The sequence below is a fragment of the Spea bombifrons genome, chromosome 9 (assembly GCF_027358695.1).
Source record: "Spea bombifrons isolate aSpeBom1 chromosome 9, aSpeBom1.2.pri, whole genome shotgun sequence".
Taxonomy (NCBI): Eukaryota; Metazoa; Chordata; class Amphibia; order Anura; family Pelobatidae; genus Spea; species Spea bombifrons.
In genome coordinates, this window is record NC_071095.1 from 28,195,668 (window position 1) to 28,214,948 (window position 19,281).

The following is a 19,281-nucleotide window of genomic DNA, read 5'->3' on the forward strand; positions in this document are numbered from 1 at the left end:
ACTCCTGGACAGCGTCCACCGTGAAGTTGCCTCCCCGGATCAGGATAGCAACCCCCGCCGACTTGCAGCCGTTCCCACCGGACCAAAAGGACGGGCCGTGGGACCATTCCCTGCATAGATGGCGATAAGAACGAGAGAAGGGTAAAGCACATTCCTGCAACATATATACATCACACTGCTGGGAAGAAAGGAAGGTTAGTAAACCGCGCCTCCGGAACTGGTCCTTCATGCTCCTCACATTAATGGAGAAAATAGAAATTGACGCCATTAGTTGGGAGTAAAAAGAAGGTTAGCTCAAACAGAGGCACTAGTTACCGCCTCCTCCCCCTGGTGGGGGAGGATCTTCCCCGCCGTGGTCGATGGGGTTCACGGGGGTCCAGACCGCCTCGTCTAGCAGCTGTTCCAGGAGGGAGACCTGGTTGTCGATGTCCAGCTGGTTGAGGATCAGAGCCTCGGTCTCGGTGGCTGGCTCATCCGACGGGGTCAGGTCCTGGACCATCTTTTCGAGCGTGTCGTCGTTGTCATTTGCGGGCTCGGGAGGAGAGGGAGAGGGAACGGTGGGGGCTGGTGGTGGCGCCCTCTTCTGGACAGAGATCCTGGTGGGGCTCGTCTCAGTCTCGCTGTCCTCGTCCTCCTCCTCCTTCTTGCCGCTATGTTTGCGTTTTCTGGCTCCGGCTCCTTTTGGCGGCATCTCCAGGGGGTTGTCTGCAGCGGAAACAAGAGGGGGGAAAGGGTCGGGGTCTGCAGCAGCTAGGGACGGGGTTAGAGCTGCTGCAGAGAGGGGGAGGAGTGGGGGGAGGGAGAAGGGGGTGAAGCAGGGAGGGTCGGAGGCAGCGCAGGGGAGGGATGGCGCTGCCTCTGGGGGAGGAGGGGGAGCCTTGACAGCGGGCAGGGCCACGACAGTCTCGGCAGGGGGGGGAGCTGCTTTCTTACCTTTCCTGGGTTTCGCTTTCGGGGTTGCCGGAGAGGGTGTCTGCGGTGCCGGCGCCTTGGCTGGAGCCTTGGTCGGGGCCGACGAGGGGACCTTGGCCGGGGCCTTGGCTGCTGCTACCGCTGCGTATGACCTTGATCTTTTGGGGCAATCCTTGTAGATGTGGTCAGGATCGCCGCACAGGTTACAGGTCTTCTTTCGTGGACAGTCTTTGGTCTCGTGCCCCACCACCCTGCAGTGCCTGCAGGATTTCTGTTGGCATTCCTCCGCCTTGTGACCCAGTTGGCTGCATCGTCTGCAGGTTGTGGGCTGACCAGGGTAGAAGAGCATGCCTGTAGAATTCCCCAGGGCGAAGCTCTGCGGGAGGTGTTGGAGCCCGTCCGGCGAGGTGGAGTCTGCCTTCAGACGGATCACGAGGGACCATCTTCCTGTCCAGAAGCCGTATTGATTGAGGATCTTGGTCGGTTCTTTCACGATGTGGCAGTATCTTCCCAGAAAAGTTGCCACGTCTTTTCCTGGGGTGTGGGGGTTCCGCATCGAGACCGTCACGGGTCTCTCCTCCCTGTGGATGGGGCTGTTTCCGTAGAAACGGGAGAGGACCTGATCCGGTTTCGCCGACCTGAAGGCTTCCCAGAACCTTTTGCAGACCGCCGCTGAAATGAACGTTACGTAGAACATTCCCTTCAAAAACGACTGGACGCTCAGGGTTTCTGCTGGGCTGAAGCCTGCTCCCTCGTGCACTACCTTCTTGCTGAAGGTGTCCACATCCATGTCAGGGGTGCGGCCCTCCACTTCCTTTAACTTTAGGACCACCGTCTGCCTCATCCAGGTCTCCAGGGGAGGTGGGCTCCCTGGGGTCGCTGCAGGCTGGACTCGGCTTCCGGTGGCCTGGCTGGGTTGTTGGGCTTCAGAGGTCTGGGTTGCCATTTTCGCTCCTCGTCGGGTCTGGCTGGGAAAGCGTAGAGAACTGGAAAAGAGAAGAGGGAGAGATTTAAAAGCACAGGGGGGAAGGCAGGGGGATGCACTAAAAAAGGCCAAAAAGAGGGGCAGGGGAAGGCACTAAAAAAAAAGGCCAAAAAGAGGGGCAGGGGGAAGGCACTAAAAAAGGCCAAAAAGAGGGGCAGGGGAAGGCACTAAAAAAGGCCAAAAAGAGGGGTAGGGGAAGGCACTAAAAAAGGCCAAAAAGAAGGGCAGGGGAAGGCACTAAAAAAGGCCAAAAAGAAGGGCAGGGGAAGGCACTAAAAAAGGCCAAAAAGAGGGGCAGGGGAAGGCACTAAAAAAGGCCAAAAAGAGGGGCAGGGGAAGGCACTAAAAAAGGCCAAAAAGAGGGGCAGGGGAAGGCACTAAAAAAGGCCAAAAAGAGGGGCAGGGGAAGGCACTAAAAAAGGCCAAAAAGAGGGAAAAGGCACTAAAAAAGGCCAAAAGTAGGGGAGAAGACCGCCTCAGGAAGAGGGGGAGTCTTTCCCAGCACCCAAAGGTAGACCGTGCGCTCAAGCCTCACGAGTGTTAGGATTTCTCCAGCATGCATCCACTCGGTGTTGGGGAGTCCACAACGGGTTTCCTAGGGTCTGCAGGCCCGGAGGCCGAGTAGCGAGCGAACGCAACCGTGACCGAATCTCGTTTCGTTCAGAAAGGCATCAGTTAGAACCCCAATAGCAGCATGTCTACATAAGTAGAAAGGCCGAGGTCCAACAACAACCAATCGTCACGAACCTCAGGCAAGACACTTGATCTTAGCCAAAAGGCCGAGAAGCGATAACCCGAACTGGGCGCCGGGCCCGGCCCGGGCCCGCCACCCTCACTCCGCACAGTCGCAGCGAGCTGCCATGCGCGCCCGGGCCCCTGGGCCATCCGCCCGCTGCACACCCACCACCCCCACCCCCCAGGGCACTCCCTCTGCGGATCCCCGCGCCGGACTGCAGCCCTGCGCCGGCAACCACAGCTGGAAGGGACGGCCTGCACCACCCCTGCGTCCAAGCCCAGCACCCCTGGCTCGCACACTCTCCTCTCTCTTTCTTTCCCTCCCTCCGCCTGCCTGTCTATCTATCTCAACGAGGCCCGCCGGGATCGAGGCGGCGCGGCCTGAAACATTTGCATGGGTCCGCCCCCAAGGGGGGATCGGGGGCCCCCCCGCTTCGCACCTCCGCCTCCCGCTCAACGAGATCAGCTGCTGCGGCTCCGTCCCGCTGATTGACTGGACCCACCTAAGCACCTGACAGACGTAGCAGGCCTTACTGTAATCTCATCTAATCCTCTTAAGCGCTGCCTGCCGGCTGCTGCTGCTGCTGCTGCTGTGAACAACACTCACTCGCTCACTCTCTTGTCCTCGTCCTCGTCAGCCACCCAGCACAGTGCTGGCTCACTGGCTCCAAAGCCACCATCAGAGGGAGACACAAACCAAGGCATGCAAAAGAACCACAGGAGCCAGGCAGCAGCTGCAGCTGCTGCTGCAGCAGCAGCAGCACAGCCGTCAGCTGGCCATGCTACCTTCAAGCAAGCAAACACACTAGCACTTTAACCCTTCAATGCACCCTCAACCAGCATGTGCCTTCATGACCAAGGCCAGCCACACACATGGCATGGCATGGCATGGCATGGCATGGCATGGCACGACAGGACAGGACAGGACATCGAAAGTTACGTTACGTTACAACGGACATTACCTACCGCAGCACAGTTCAGTTACGTTACCTTACGTTACATGTCGCGACCAAGACGCCGCGCACTCACTCGCCTGCAGAAGCAACGAGCTGGGAGGAAAGAAAGGAAGGAAGCAACCGACCGACCAACCGACCGACCCTGGACTGCTGCCGCTGCTCCCCAGGTCGCTCGGCCCTTCCTCGGCTCGTTGCTCTGCTCGTTGCTCGGCTTTGCTTGGGTTCTGCTTTTGGTCACAAATAAGAGAGGTGCACCGGTCCTGGAGGTACTGCAATACCAGGTCAATGCGTGGAGTGGACAGAGCAAGCTCTTCTTCCATCTCCCTGTTCTAAAAATCCATTTAATATATGGTCCCCAGATAGGGGACGTATCAGATATTAAACTGATAAGAACAGATACTACACTTGATCTTAGCCAAAAGGCCGAGAAGCGATAACCCGAACTGGGCGCCGGGCCCGGCCCGGGCCCGCCACCCTCACTCCGCACAGTCGCAGCGAGCTGCCATGCGCGCCCGGGCCCCTGGGCCATCCGCCCGCTGCACACCCACCACCCCCACCCCCCAGGGCACTCCCTCTGCGGATCCCCGCGCCGGACTGCAGCCCTGCGCCGGCAACCACAGCTGGAAGGGACGGCCTGCACCACCCCTGCGTCCAAGCCCAGCACCCCTGGCTCGCACACTCTCCTCTCTCTTTCTTTCCCTCCCTCCGCCTGCCTGTCTATCTATCTCAACGAGGCCCGCCGGGATCGAGGCGGCGCGGCCTGAAACATTTGCATGGGTCCGCCCCCAAGGGGGGATCGGGGGCCCCCCCGCTTCGCACCTCCGCCTCCCGCTCAACGAGATCAGCTGCTGCGGCTCCGTCCCGCTGATTGACTGGACCCACCTAAGCACCTGACAGACGTAGCAGGCCTTACTGTAATCTCATCTAATCCTCTTAAGCGCTGCCTGCCGGCTGCTGCTGCTGCTGCTGCTGTGAACAACACTCACTCGCTCACTCTCTTGTCCTCGTCCTCGTCAGCCACCCAGCACAGTGCTGGCTCACTGGCTCCAAAGCCACCATCAGAGGGAGACACAAACCAAGGCATGCAAAAGAACCACAGGAGCCAGGCAGCAGCTGCAGCTGCTGCTGCAGCAGCAGCAGCACAGCCGTCAGCTGGCCATGCTACCTTCAAGCAAGCAAACACACTAGCACTTTAACCCTTCAATGCACCCTCAACCAGCATGTGCCTTCATGACCAAGGCCAGCCACACACATGGCATGGCATGGCATGGCATGGCATGGCATGGCACGACAGGACAGGACAGGACATCGAAAGTTACGTTACGTTACAACGGACATTACCTACCGCAGCACAGTTCAGTTACGTTACCTTACGTTACATGTCGCGACCAAGACGCCGCGCACTCACTCGCCTGCAGAAGCAACGAGCTGGGAGGAAAGAAAGGAAGGAAGCAACCGACCGACCAACCGACCGACCCTGGACTGCTGCCGCTGCTCCCCAGGTCGCTCGGCCCTTCCTCGGCTCGTTGCTCTGCTCGTTGCTCGGCTTTGCTTGGGTTCTGCTTTTGGTCACAAATAAGAGAGGTGCACCGGTCCTGGAGGTACTGCAATACCAGGTCAATGCGTGGAGTGGACAGAGCAAGCTCTTCTTCCATCTCCCTGTTCTAAAAATCCATTTAATATATGGTCCCCAGATAGGGGACGTATCAGATATTAAACTGATAAGAACAGATACTACACTTGATCTTAGCCAAAAGGCCGAGAAGCGATAACCCGAACTGGGCGCCGGGCCCGGCCCGGGCCCGCCACCCTCACTCCGCACAGTCGCAGCGAGCTGCCATGCGCGCCCGGGCCCCTGGGCCATCCGCCCGCTGCACACCCACCACCCCCACCCCCCAGGGCACTCCCTCTGCGGATCCCCGCGCCGGACTGCAGCCCTGCGCCGGCAACCACAGCTGGAAGGGACGGCCTGCACCACCCCTGCGTCCAAGCCCAGCACCCCTGGCTCGCACACTCTCCTCTCTCTTTCTTTCCCTCCCTCCGCCTGCCTGTCTATCTATCTCAACGAGGCCCGCCGGGATCGAGGCGGCGCGGCCTGAAACATTTGCATGGGTCCGCCCCCAAGGGGGGATCGGGGGCCCCCCCGCTTCGCACCTCCGCCTCCCGCTCAACGAGATCAGCTGCTGCGGCTCCGTCCCGCTGATTGACTGGACCCACCTAAGCACCTGACAGACGTAGCAGGCCTTACTGTAATCTCATCTAATCCTCTTAAGCGCTGCCTGCCGGCTGCTGCTGCTGCTGCTGCTGTGAACAACACTCACTCGCTCACTCTCTTGTCCTCGTCCTCGTCAGCCACCCAGCACAGTGCTGGCTCACTGGCTCCAAAGCCACCATCAGAGGGAGACACAAACCAAGGCATGCAAAAGAACCACAGGAGCCAGGCAGCAGCTGCAGCTGCTGCTGCAGCAGCAGCAGCACAGCCGTCAGCTGGCCATGCTACCTTCAAGCAAGCAAACACACTAGCACTTTAACCCTTCAATGCACCCTCAACCAGCATGTGCCTTCATGACCAAGGCCAGCCACACACATGGCATGGCATGGCATGGCATGGCATGGCATGGCACGACAGGACAGGACAGGACATCGAAAGTTACGTTACGTTACAACGGACATTACCTACCGCAGCACAGTTCAGTTACGTTACCTTACGTTACATGTCGCGACCAAGACGCCGCGCACTCACTCGCCTGCAGAAGCAACGAGCTGGGAGGAAAGAAAGGAAGGAAGCAACCGACCGACCAACCGACCGACCCTGGACTGCTGCCGCTGCTCCCCAGGTCGCTCGGCCCTTCCTCGGCTCGTTGCTCTGCTCGTTGCTCGGCTTTGCTTGGGTTCTGCTTTTGGTCACAAATAAGAGAGGTGCACCGGTCCTGGAGGTACTGCAATACCAGGTCAATGCGTGGAGTGGACAGAGCAAGCTCTTCTTCCATCTCCCTGTTCTAAAAATCCATTTAATATATGGTCCCCAGATAGGGGACGTATCAGATATTAAACTGATAAGAACAGATACTACACTTGATCTTAGCCAAAAGGCCGAGAAGCGATAACCCGAACTGGGCGCCGGGCCCGGCCCGGGCCCGCCACCCTCACTCCGCACAGTCGCAGCGAGCTGCCATGCGCGCCCGGGCCCCTGGGCCATCCGCCCGCTGCACACCCACCACCCCCACCCCCCAGGGCACTCCCTCTGCGGATCCCCGCGCCGGACTGCAGCCCTGCGCCGGCAACCACAGCTGGAAGGGACGGCCTGCACCACCCCTGCGTCCAAGCCCAGCACCCCTGGCTCGCACACTCTCCTCTCTCTTTCTTTCCCTCCCTCCGCCTGCCTGTCTATCTATCTCAACGAGGCCCGCCGGGATCGAGGCGGCGCGGCCTGAAACATTTGCATGGGTCCGCCCCCAAGGGGGGATCGGGGGCCCCCCCGCTTCGCACCTCCGCCTCCCGCTCAACGAGATCAGCTGCTGCGGCTCCGTCCCGCTGATTGACTGGACCCACCTAAGCACCTGACAGACGTAGCAGGCCTTACTGTAATCTCATCTAATCCTCTTAAGCGCTGCCTGCCGGCTGCTGCTGCTGCTGCTGCTGTGAACAACACTCACTCGCTCACTCTCTTGTCCTCGTCCTCGTCAGCCACCCAGCACAGTGCTGGCTCACTGGCTCCAAAGCCACCATCAGAGGGAGACACAAACCAAGGCATGCAAAAGAACCACAGGAGCCAGGCAGCAGCTGCAGCTGCTGCTGCAGCAGCAGCAGCACAGCCGTCAGCTGGCCATGCTACCTTCAAGCAAGCAAACACACTAGCACTTTAACCCTTCAATGCACCCTCAACCAGCATGTGCCTTCATGACCAAGGCCAGCCACACACATGGCATGGCATGGCATGGCATGGCATGGCATGGCACGACAGGACAGGACAGGACATCGAAAGTTACGTTACGTTACAACGGACATTACCTACCGCAGCACAGTTCAGTTACGTTACCTTACGTTACATGTCGCGACCAAGACGCCGCGCACTCACTCGCCTGCAGAAGCAACGAGCTGGGAGGAAAGAAAGGAAGGAAGCAACCGACCGACCAACCGACCGACCCTGGACTGCTGCCGCTGCTCCCCAGGTCGCTCGGCCCTTCCTCGGCTCGTTGCTCTGCTCGTTGCTCGGCTTTGCTTGGGTTCTGCTTTTGGTCACAAATAAGAGAGGTGCACCGGTCCTGGAGGTACTGCAATACCAGGTCAATGCGTGGAGTGGACAGAGCAAGCTCTTCTTCCATCTCCCTGTTCTAAAAATCCATTTAATATATGGTCCCCAGATAGGGGACGTATCAGATATTAAACTGATAAGAACAGATTTTTTTTTTTTTTTCTTTTTTTTTAGAGCCCGAGGTGCGTGCTCCTTGGTGCAGCATTCCGTGCACATGGCAGCAGAAGCCCAATACGAATTCTGAGACCTCCGAAAAGGTACCCAGACTGATTCCTCCCCCCCCCCATGGGAGGGTCGGATCTATGGGACTCACCCCGAAGGGTGAGAACCCTTTCCTTTGGGGTACTCCCATAAGGGAGAAACCCCCTTAGGCTTCACCGCCATAAGGCAGTGGTCAAAAACGAAAGTGCCAAATCGAAAAACAAAAGGGTGAACGTGGCCTCGCAAGAAGGTTTGGTGACCGTGGAAATCAAATCAAATTAATAGGCACACGTGTTCTCACACATAGTGATTAAATAAATAAAGTAAATAAATAAGGGCAGGCCATAAAATGACCCAGCCAGGTACAAAAATAAATTCACTCCATGCCCGAATGGTGCTATGGAGGAATGTGCATAGATGGCCGCCTGTGCAGAGACGTGCGCTCACCATGGCAGCGGCGTGCAATACTGCACATGGTGACTCCGACATTTAAGTCAGGGCAATCAAAGCACCTCGGGCTCCATGCATTCCCAGCCCTAAGGCCAGAGGATCAGTGTCATCTCTCCTCCCAGTAAGAGAGACTACACTTGATCTTAGCCAAAAGGCCGAGAAGCGATAACCCGAACTGGGCGCCGGGCCCGGCCCGGGCCCGCCACCCTCACTCCGCACAGTCGCAGCGAGCTGCCATGCGCGCCCGGGCCCCTGGGCCATCCGCCCGCTGCACACCCACCACCCCCACCCCCCAGGGCACTCCCTCTGCGGATCCCCGCGCCGGACTGCAGCCCTGCGCCGGCAACCACAGCTGGAAGGGACGGCCTGCACCACCCCTGCGTCCAAGCCCAGCACCCCTGGCTCGCACACTCTCCTCTCTCTTTCTTTCCCTCCCTCCGCCTGCCTGTCTATCTATCTCAACGAGGCCCGCCGGGATCGAGGCGGCGCGGCCTGAAACATTTGCATGGGTCCGCCCCCAAGGGGGGATCGGGGGCCCCCCCGCTTCGCACCTCCGCCTCCCGCTCAACGAGATCAGCTGCTGCGGCTCCGTCCCGCTGATTGACTGGACCCACCTAAGCACCTGACAGACGTAGCAGGCCTTACTGTAATCTCATCTAATCCTCTTAAGCGCTGCCTGCCGGCTGCTGCTGCTGCTGCTGCTGTGAACAACACTCACTCGCTCACTCTCTTGTCCTCGTCCTCGTCAGCCACCCAGCACAGTGCTGGCTCACTGGCTCCAAAGCCACCATCAGAGGGAGACACAAACCAAGGCATGCAAAAGAACCACAGGAGCCAGGCAGCAGCTGCAGCTGCTGCTGCAGCAGCAGCAGCACAGCCGTCAGCTGGCCATGCTACCTTCAAGCAAGCAAACACACTAGCACTTTAACCCTTCAATGCACCCTCAACCAGCATGTGCCTTCATGACCAAGGCCAGCCACACACATGGCATGGCATGGCATGGCATGGCATGGCATGGCACGACAGGACAGGACAGGACATCGAAAGTTACGTTACGTTACAACGGACATTACCTACCGCAGCACAGTTCAGTTACGTTACCTTACGTTACATGTCGCGACCAAGACGCCGCGCACTCACTCGCCTGCAGAAGCAACGAGCTGGGAGGAAAGAAAGGAAGGAAGCAACCGACCGACCAACCGACCGACCCTGGACTGCTGCCGCTGCTCCCCAGGTCGCTCGGCCCTTCCTCGGCTCGTTGCTCTGCTCGTTGCTCGGCTTTGCTTGGGTTCTGCTTTTGGTCACAAATAAGAGAGGTGCACCGGTCCTGGAGGTACTGCAATACCAGGTCAATGCGTGGAGTGGACAGAGCAAGCTCTTCTTCCATCTCCCTGTTCTAAAAATCCATTTAATATATGGTCCCCAGATAGGGGACGTATCAGATATTAAACTGATAAGAACAGATTTTTTTTTTTTTTTTTTTTTTTTTTTTAGAGCCCGAGGTGCGTGCTCCTTGGTGCTGCATTCCGTGCACATGGCAGCAGAAGCCCTATACGAATTCTGAGACCTCCGAAAAGGTACCCAGACTGGTTCCTCCCCCCCCCCATGGGAGGGTCGGATCTATGGGACTCACCCCGAAGGGTGAGAACCCTTTCCTTTGGGGTACTCCCGTAAGGGAGAAACCCCCTTAGGCTTCACCGCCATAAGGCAGTGGTCAAAAACGAAAGTGCCAAATCGAAAAACAAAAGGGTGAACGTGGCCTCGCATGAAGGTTTGGTGACCGTGGAAATCAAATCAAATTAATAGGCACACGTGTTCTCACACATAGTGATTAAATAAATAAAGTAAATAAATAAGGGCAGGCCATAAAATGACCCAGCCAGGTACAAAAATAAATTCACTCCATGCCCGAATGGTGCTATGGAGGAATGTGCATAGATGGCCGCCTGTGCAGAGACGTGCGCTCACCATGGCAGCGGCGTGCAATACTGCACATGGTGACTCCGACATTTAAGTCAGGGCAATCAAAGCACCTCGGGCTCCATGCATTCCCAGCCCTAAGGCCAGAGGATCAGTGTGATCTCTCCTCCCAGTAAGAGAGACTACACTTGATCTTAGCCAAAAGGCCGAGAAGCGATAACCCGAACTGGGCGCCGGGCCCGGCCCGGGCCCGCCACCCTCACTCCGCACAGTCGCAGCGAGCTGCCATGCGCGCCCGGGCCCCTGGGCCATCCGCCCGCTGCACACCCACCACCCCCACCCCCCAGGGCACTCCCTCTGCGGATCCCCGCGCCGGACTGCAGCCCTGCGCCGGCAACCACAGCTGGAAGGGACGGCCTGCACCACCCCTGCGTCCAAGCCCAGCACCCCTGGCTCGCACACTCTCCTCTCTCTTTCTTTCCCTCCCTCCGCCTGCCTGTCTATCTATCTCAACGAGGCCCGCCGGGATCGAGGCGGCGCGGCCTGAAACATTTGCATGGGTCCGCCCCCAAGGGGGGATCGGGGGCCCCCCCGCTTCGCACCTCCGCCTCCCGCTCAACGAGATCAGCTGCTGCGGCTCCGTCCCGCTGATTGACTGGACCCACCTAAGCACCTGACAGACGTAGCAGGCCTTACTGTAATCTCATCTAATCCTCTTAAGCGCTGCCTGCCGGCTGCTGCTGCTGCTGCTGCTGTGAACAACACTCACTCGCTCACTCTCTTGTCCTCGTCCTCGTCAGCCACCCAGCACAGTGCTGGCTCACTGGCTCCAAAGCCACCATCAGAGGGAGACACAAACCAAGGCATGCAAAAGAACCACAGGAGCCAGGCAGCAGCTGCAGCTGCTGCTGCAGCAGCAGCAGCACAGCCGTCAGCTGGCCATGCTACCTTCAAGCAAGCAAACACACTAGCACTTTAACCCTTCAATGCACCCTCAACCAGCATGTGCCTTCATGACCAAGGCCAGCCACACACATGGCATGGCATGGCATGGCATGGCATGGCATGGCACGACAGGACAGGACAGGACATCGAAAGTTACGTTACGTTACAACGGACATTACCTACCGCAGCACAGTTCAGTTACGTTACCTTACGTTACATGTCGCGACCAAGACGCCGCGCACTCACTCGCCTGCAGAAGCAACGAGCTGGGAGGAAAGAAAGGAAGGAAGCAACCGACCGACCAACCGACCGACCCTGGACTGCTGCCGCTGCTCCCCAGGTCGCTCGGCCCTTCCTCGGCTCGTTGCTCTGCTCGTTGCTCGGCTTTGCTTGGGTTCTGCTTTTGGTCACAAATAAGAGAGGTGCACCGGTCCTGGAGGTACTGCAATACCAGGTCAATGCGTGGAGTGGACAGAGCAAGCTCTTCTTCCATCTCCCTGTTCTAAAAATCCATTTAATATATGGTCCCCAGATAGGGGACGTATCAGATATTAAACTGATAAGAACAGATTTTTTTTTTTTTTTTTTTTTTTTTTTTTTTTTTTTTTTTGTATTTAAGTTTATTATACAAAACTGCTTATGGTAAAACAGACATCAATCTGTTTTAGCAGGAATACATAGGACATTAATATTAGCACAGATAGACGATAAGCAGTACTGCGACGCAGCGCAGGGCAATACACGTTACAGTACGACTTCAGTTTACGGAAAGCTCAGTAGAAGCAGTGTACAATTACATTCCCAGACGTGGCGCATATGGTTAGCACTTAGTGGAACATAACCTGGGGAAATGGGGGGGGAAAGGGGGCCGAGGAGAACGGGGCTAGTCTTCAGCCTCTAGACTGTCCTTGAGAGAGTAGTCTCTCAGCAGGCTGTGGATAAGCCTGCGGCAGTCACGGGCTGTGACCTGCTCCCTCCTCAGCACCAGGCGGTTCCTGGCAAACCATAAAGCGTCCTTTACGCAGCACATGAGGCGCCAAGCATCCTCAATGGCGCTCTCCGTGTGTGTCCCTGGAAAAAGTCCGTAAAGTACCGAATGGTAGGACAGGTATTTTCTCTCGATAGAGTCCTTGAGATCCAGCTCCAGGGCTCTGAACAAGGCCTGTGCAAACGGGCACTGCCAGAACAAGTGGAGGGAAGTCTCCTCCTCCACAATGCACTGTGGGCAGTGTCTATATCTGCACAGCCCCCTGGCATGCATAAATGTCCTTAGGGGGAGGCCTCCCTGAATGGCCATCCATGCCATGTCTTTATGTCTGTTGGTTAGCCTGCTCGACGACACGTTGGCCCAGACAGTCTTGGCTGTGGCGTCGGGGAGCCCTGGGATGTTCTCGATAGTGTCCTTGGCTCTGATGAACTTGTGGATCACACGGGGTAACCACAAGTCTGGTTTAACTCCCTCCAGTTGGTGCTCCCTTACAAATTTGCCCACGTCCGAGTAGAACCAGGGCATGGTCCAATTGTAAGGGACGGAGCTGTCCCACTTTTCCCACTTGAGCTGCCTCCACAGGGGCAGCAGGAAGAAGCGAGACATGGAGTTTCCAGCAGAGCCTTTCACTACGTCTCTGAGAGTTCTGCGCACGCAGTTGCACACAAAGAAGGTCCTCAGCATGGTAGGGATGTCAGGCACTCCTTTGCCTCCCTTGCCGGGTTCTTTGTACATCACTGCGCGCTTTACTCTGTCCATTTTGGAGCCCCAGATGAAGTGGAAAACTGCTCGGTTGATGGCTCGGTGAATGGTGACCAGCAAGGGCCACGCCTGAGCCACGTACTGCAGCACGGGAAGAATCTCGTTGCGCAGCACCAGCACTTTCCCTTCGATGGTAAGGTCTCTGAGGCTCCACAGCCCAAATTTCTGCTTTACCTTGTTGAGTCTCTCCTCCCAGCTTTTCAGGGCCGCGCCGTCTCTGCCGAACCAGACTCCCAGGATCTTTAGGAAGTCGGTTTTGACGGGAAACGGGATCGGCTCAGAAGTCAGGTCCCACTGCCCGAACAGCATGGTCTCCGACTTCCCGCAGTTGACCTTTGCGCCTGAAGCCCGGCTGAAGTCCTCGCACGTCTGGACGAGCGCTCTCACCGACCGGCGATCCGCGCAGAAGATGGTCACGTCGTCCATGTAGAGCGAGCACTTTATCTCTTTCTTGTCTCTGCCCGGCGCGGTGATCCCTCTGATCTCTGGATTTCGTCTGATGCACTCGGCGAAGAGCTCTATACAACAGACAAAAAGAAGAGGTGAAAGAGGGCAGCCTTGTCTGACCCCTGAGAGGACCTGGAAGGGGTCAGTCTTCCAGCCGTTCACCAGCACCGAGCTGCGGATATCAAGGTACATCAGGTTAGCATAAGAACAGAACATCTCCCCCAGCCCAAACCTCCGCAGTACCTGACCCATAAAACCATGAGACAGCCGATCAAATGCCTTCTCTTGGTCTAAGGTGACCAGAGCGGCACGGACGTTGCGGTCCTTGATGTAGTAGATCGTGTCCCTGATGAGGGCCAGGCTGTCCGCGATCCGGCGCCCTGGGATGCCGCAGGTCTGGTCGGGGTGGACGATCTGCCCGATGACTTTCTTCAACCTGGTGGCTAGTACCTTGGCGAGGATCTTGTAGTCCACGTTCAGGAGAGAGATGGGACGCCAATTTTTCAGGTCGCATCTCTCCCCCTTCCGCTTATACAGGATCGTGATCATTCCCTCTCTCAGCGTGGGGGGCATCCTGCCCTCCACCACCATCTCCTCGTACAGGTCGAGGAGGTCCGGGCCAATGAGGTCCCACAGCGTTGTGTACAACTCGGCTGGGAGGCCGTCACTGCCCGGTGTCCTGCCCTTCCTGAAGGATTTGGCGGCAGAGTGCAGCTCCTCCAGCGTCAAGGGGGCGTCCATGGCTGCGCGACCTGCGGGATCAATGGTGTTAGTGATACCTGACAGGAACCGTTCAGCAGCCTCCGGGTCTGTGTCTTTGGGGGAGTAGAGATCTCGATAGTAGTCGACGACCACTCTCTGGACCTCCTCCTTCCCCTGTCGTACCACACCTTCGCTGTCTCTCATTTCCGTCAGGGGCGTGTGGGCGGAGTGGAGCTTCCTGAAAAAGAAAGAGTTACATTTCTCACCCTTCTCCAGGTTCTCCACTTTGGAACGGAAGACGATTTGCTTGGATTCCTCCTCAAAGTGCCTTTTCAGGCCCTCCTTGGTCTCCTCCAGCTCCTCGTCCACGTCCCATCCGCACTGTTGGAGGTCCAACAGGGACTGCAGCTTGCGTTGCAGCCGTCTGAATTTCCTCTTCCTCTCACACGCCTGGAGTCTTCCTTTAGCCTGAAAGAAAGAGCGCAGCTTTACTTTAGTAAACTCCCACCACTGGGCTACAGTGGGGAACAGATACTTGGTACTGACACAATCAGAATATACATTACGCAGCTCCTCCACGATTTCCTGCCTCTCTAACAGGGCACAGTTCAGCTTCCAGGAGCCTGGACCGGGAGGAAACCCTTTGCCCAGGGCACACTGGAGCCGAACAGCCCTGTGGTCTGAGAAGTAGCAGGGCACCATGGAGCACTGCTGATGCTCTACCGCTCGAGAGGTGAACACAAAGTCTATCCGGGAACGCACAGAGCCATCCGGCCGGCTCCAAGAATAGTTCACGGAGCCGGTCCCGATGGAGCCCATAGCGTCCTTTAAGGATGCCTCTGTGACAATCTCTCTGAGCAGTTTCGAAGTCACGTCCAGGTTTGTTGCGTGGGTGGAAGTGCGCCCTCCTTCCTCGATCGGGCAGTTGAAGTCCCCGCCCATCACTATGGCCCTGGTGGTGGTCAGCTGGGTCCGCAGGTTCTGGAGTAGCTCCAGGCGTTGCTTCTTCTCCGGGGAGGCGTACACGGCGATGAGCCTGACAGGCTCCCCCGCCCAGGATCCGTCCACGACCAGAAGTCTGCCGCAGACCATCTCCTGGACAGCGTCCACCGTGAAGTTGCCTCCCCGGATCAGGATAGCAACCCCCGCCGACTTGCAGCCGTTCCCACCGGACCAAAAGGACGGGCCGTGGGACCATTCCCTGCATAGATGGCGATAAGAACGAGAGAAGGGTAAAGCGCATTCCTGCAACATATATACATCACACTGCTGGGAAGAAAGGAAGGTTAGTAAACCGCGCCTCCGGAACTGGTCCTTCATGCTCCTCACATTAATGGAGAAAATAGAAATTGACGCCATTAGTTGGGAGTAAAAAGAAGGTCAGCTCAAACAGAGGCACTAGTTACCGCCTCCTCCCCCTGGTGGGGGAGGATCTTCCCCGCCGTGGTCGATGGGGTTCACGGGGGTCCAGACCGCCTCGTCTAGCAGCTGTTCCAGGAGGGAGACCTGGTTGTCGATGTCTAGCTGGTTGAGGATCAGAGCCTCGGTCTTGGTGGCTGGCTCATCCGACGGGGTCAGGTCCTGGACCATCTTTTCGAGCGTGTCGTCGTTGTCATTAGCGGGCTCGGGAGGAGAGGGAGAGGGAACGGTGGGGGCTGGTGGTGGCGCCCTCTTCTGGACAGAGATCCTGGTGGGGCTCGTCTCAGTCTCGCTGTCCTCGTCCTCCTCCTCCTTCTTGCCGCTATGTTTACGTTTTCTGGCTCCGGCTCCTTTTGGCGGCATCTCCAGGGGGTTGTCTGCAGCGGAAACAAGAGGGGGGAAAGGGTCGGGGTCTGCAGCAGCTAGGGACGGGGTTAGAGCTGCTGCAGAGAGGGGGAGGAGTGGGGGGAGGGAGAAGGGGGTGAAGCAGGGAGGGTCGGAGGCAGCGCAGGGGAGGGATGGCGCTGCCTCTGGGGGAGGAGGGGGAGCCTTGACAGCGGGCAGGGCCACGACAGTCTCGGCAGGGGGGGGAGCTGCTTTCTTACCTTTCCTGGGTTTCGCTTTCGGGGTTGCCGGAGAGGGTGTCTGCGGTGCCGGCGCCTTGGCTGGAGCCTTGGTCGGGGCCGACGAGGGGACCTTGGCCGGGGCCTTGGCTGCTGCTACCGCTGCGTATGACCTTGATCTTTTGGGGCAATCCTTGTAGATGTGGTCAGGATCGCCGCACAGGTTACAGGTCTTCTTTCGTGGACAGTCTTTGGTCTCGTGCCCCACCACCCTGCAGTGCCTGCAGGATTTCTGTTGGCATTCCTCCGCCTTGTGACCCAGTTGGCTGCATCGTCTGCAGGTTGTGGGCTGACCAGGGTAGAAAAGCATGCCTGTAGAATTCCCCAGGGCGAAGCTCTGCGGGAGGTGTTGGAGCCCGTCCGGCGAGGTGGAGTCTGCCTTCAGACGGATCACGAGGGACCATCTTCCTGTCCAGAAGCCGTACTGGTTGAGGATCTTGGTCGGTTCTTTCACGATGTGGCAGTATCTTCCCAGAAAAGTTGCCACGTCTTTTCCTGGGGTGTGGGGGTTCCGCATCGAGACCGTCACGGGTCTCTCCTCCCTGTGGATGGGGCTGTTTCCGTAGAAACGGGAGAGGACCTGATCCGGTTTCGCCGACCTGAAGGCTTCCCAGAACCTTTTGCAGACCGCCGCTGAAATGAACGTTACGTAGAACATTCCCTTCAAAAACGACTGGACGCTCAGGGTTTCTGCTGGGCTGAAGCCTGCTCCCTCGTGCACTACCTTCTTGCTGAAGGTGTCCACATCCATGTCAGGGGTGCGGCCCTCCACTTCCTTTAACTTTAGGACCACCGTCTGCCTCATCCAGGTCTCCAGGGGAGGTGGGCTCCCTGGGGTCGCTGCAGGCTGGGCTCGGCTTCCGGTGGCCTGGCTGGGTCGTTGGGCTTCAGAGGTCTGGGTTGCCATTTTCGCTCCTCGTCGGGTCTGGCTGGGAAAGCGTAGAGAACTGGAAAAGAGAAGAGGGAGAGATTAAAAGCACAGGGGGGAAGGCAGGGGAAGGCACTAAAAAAGGCCAAAAGGAGGGGCAGGGGAAGGCACTAAAAAAGGCCAAGAAGAGGGGAAGGGGAAGGCACTAAAAAAGGCCAAAAAGAGGGGCAGGGGAAGGCACTAAAAAAGGCCAAAAAAGAAGGGCAGGGGAAGGCACTAAAAAAGGCCAAAAAGAGGGGCAGGGGAAGGCACTAAAAAAGGCCAAAAAGAGGGGCAGGGGAAGGCACTAAAAAAGGCCAAAAAGAGGGGAAAAGGGCACTAAAAAAGGCCAAAAGGAGGGAAAAGGCACTAAAAAAGGCCAAAAGTAGGGGAGAAGACCGCCTCAGGAAGAGGGGGAGTCTTTCCCAGCACCCAAAGGTAGACCGTGCGCTCAAGCCTCACGAGTGTTAGGATTTCTCCAGCATGCATCCACTCGGTGTTGGGGAGTCCACAACGGGTTTCCTAGGGTCTGCAGGCCCGGAGGCCGAGTAGCGAGCGAACGCAACCGTGACCGAATCTCGTTTCGTTCAGAAAGGCATCAGTTAGAACCCCAATAGCAGCATGTCTACATAAGTAGAAAGGCCGAGGTCCAACAACAACCAATCGTCACGAACCTCAGGCAAGACACTTGATCTTAGCCAAAAGGCCGAGAAGCGATAACCCGAACTGGGCGCCGGGCCCGGCCCGGGCCCGCCACCCTCACTCCGCACAGTCGCAGCGAGCTGCCATGCGCGCCCGGGCCCCTGGGCCATCCGCCCGCTGCACACCCACCACCCCCACCCCCCAGGGCACTCCCTCTGCGGATCCCCGCGCCGGACTGCAGCCCTGCGCCGGCAACCACAGCTGGAAGGGACGGCCTGCACCACCCCTGCGTCCAAGCCCAGCACCCCTGGCTCGCACACTCTCCTCTCTCTTTCTTTCCCTCCCTCCGCCTGCCTGTCTATCTATCTCAACGAGGCCCGCCGGGATCGAGGCGGCGCGGCCTGAAACATTTGCATGGGTCCGCCCCCAAGGGGGGATCGGGGGCCCCCCCGCTTCGCACCTCCGCCTCCCGCTCAACGAGATCAGCTGCTGCGGCTCCGTCCCGCTGATTGACTGGACCCACCTAAGCACCTGACAGACGTAGCAGGCCTTACTGTAATCTCATCTAATCCTCTTAAGCGCTGCCTGCCGGCTGCTGCTGCTGCTGCTGCTGTGAACAACACTCACTCGCTCACTCTCTTGTCCTCGTCCTCGTCAGCCACCCAGCACAGTGCTGGCTCACTGGCTCCAAAGCCACCATCAGAGGGAGACACAAACCAAGGCATGCAAAAGAACCACAGGAGCCAGGCAGCAGCTGCAGCTGCTGCTGCAGCAGCAGCAGCACAGCCGTCAGCTGGCCATGCTACCTTCAAGCAAGCAAACACACTAGCACTTTAACCCTTCAATGCACCCTCAACCAGCATGTGCCTTCATGACCAAGGCCAGCCACACACATGGCATGGCATGGCATGGCATGGCATGGCATGGCACGACAGGACAGGACAGGACATCGAAAGTTACGTTACGTTACAACGGACATTACCTACCGCAGCACAGTTCAGTTACGTTACCTTACGTTACATGTCGCGACCAAGACGCCGCGCACTCACTCGCCTGCAGAAGCAACGAGCTGGGAGGAAAGAAAGGAAGGAAGCAACCGACCGACCAACCGACCGACCCTGGACTGCTGCCGCTGCTCCCCAGGTCGCTCGGCCCTTCCTCGGCTCGTTGCTCTGCTCGTTGCTCGGCTTTGCTTGGGTTCTGCTTTTGGTCACAAATAAGAGAGGTGCACCGGTCCTGGAGGTACTGCAATACCAGGTCAATGCGTGGAGTGGACAGAGCAAGCTCTTCTTCCATCTCCCTGTTCTAAAAATCCATTTAATATATGGTCCCCAGATAGGGGACGTATCAGATATTAAACTGATAAGAACAGATTTTTGTATTTAAGTTTATTTATACAAAACTGGTTATGGTAAAACAGACATCAACCTGT

General features: G+C 57.7%; 6 non-coding genes and 1 pseudogene across 6 annotated transcripts; all 7 read right to left on the reverse strand.

Moving 5' to 3' along the window:
- Window positions 1-3,832: 3,832 nt before the first annotated feature.
- Window positions 3,833-4,023, reverse strand: LOC128466674 (U2 spliceosomal RNA). Its single transcript, XR_008345472.1, has one exon. It is a non-coding gene; the product is annotated as a U2 spliceosomal RNA (small nuclear RNA).
- A 1,144-nt stretch (window positions 4,024-5,167) lies between these two features.
- On the reverse strand, window positions 5,168-5,358 carry LOC128466675 (U2 spliceosomal RNA). Its single transcript, XR_008345473.1, has one exon. It is a non-coding gene; the product is annotated as a U2 spliceosomal RNA (small nuclear RNA).
- Window positions 5,359-6,502: 1,144 nt separating this feature from the next.
- Window positions 6,503-6,693, reverse strand: LOC128466676 (U2 spliceosomal RNA). The gene has a single exon (XR_008345474.1). It is a non-coding gene; the product is annotated as a U2 spliceosomal RNA (small nuclear RNA).
- A 1,144-nt stretch (window positions 6,694-7,837) lies between these two features.
- Window positions 7,838-8,027, reverse strand: LOC128466744 (U2 spliceosomal RNA). Its single transcript, XR_008345532.1, has one exon. It is a non-coding gene; the product is annotated as a U2 spliceosomal RNA (small nuclear RNA).
- A 1,778-nt stretch (window positions 8,028-9,805) lies between these two features.
- LOC128466746 (U2 spliceosomal RNA) lies at window positions 9,806-9,998 on the reverse strand. The gene has a single exon (XR_008345534.1). It is a non-coding gene; the product is annotated as a U2 spliceosomal RNA (small nuclear RNA).
- A 1,778-nt stretch (window positions 9,999-11,776) lies between these two features.
- Window positions 11,777-11,947, reverse strand: LOC128466749 (uncharacterized; annotated as a pseudogene).
- A 7,122-nt stretch (window positions 11,948-19,069) lies between these two features.
- Window positions 19,070-19,259, reverse strand: LOC128466733 (U2 spliceosomal RNA). The gene has a single exon (XR_008345527.1). It is a non-coding gene; the product is annotated as a U2 spliceosomal RNA (small nuclear RNA).
- Between the last annotated feature and the right edge of the window lie 22 nt (window positions 19,260-19,281).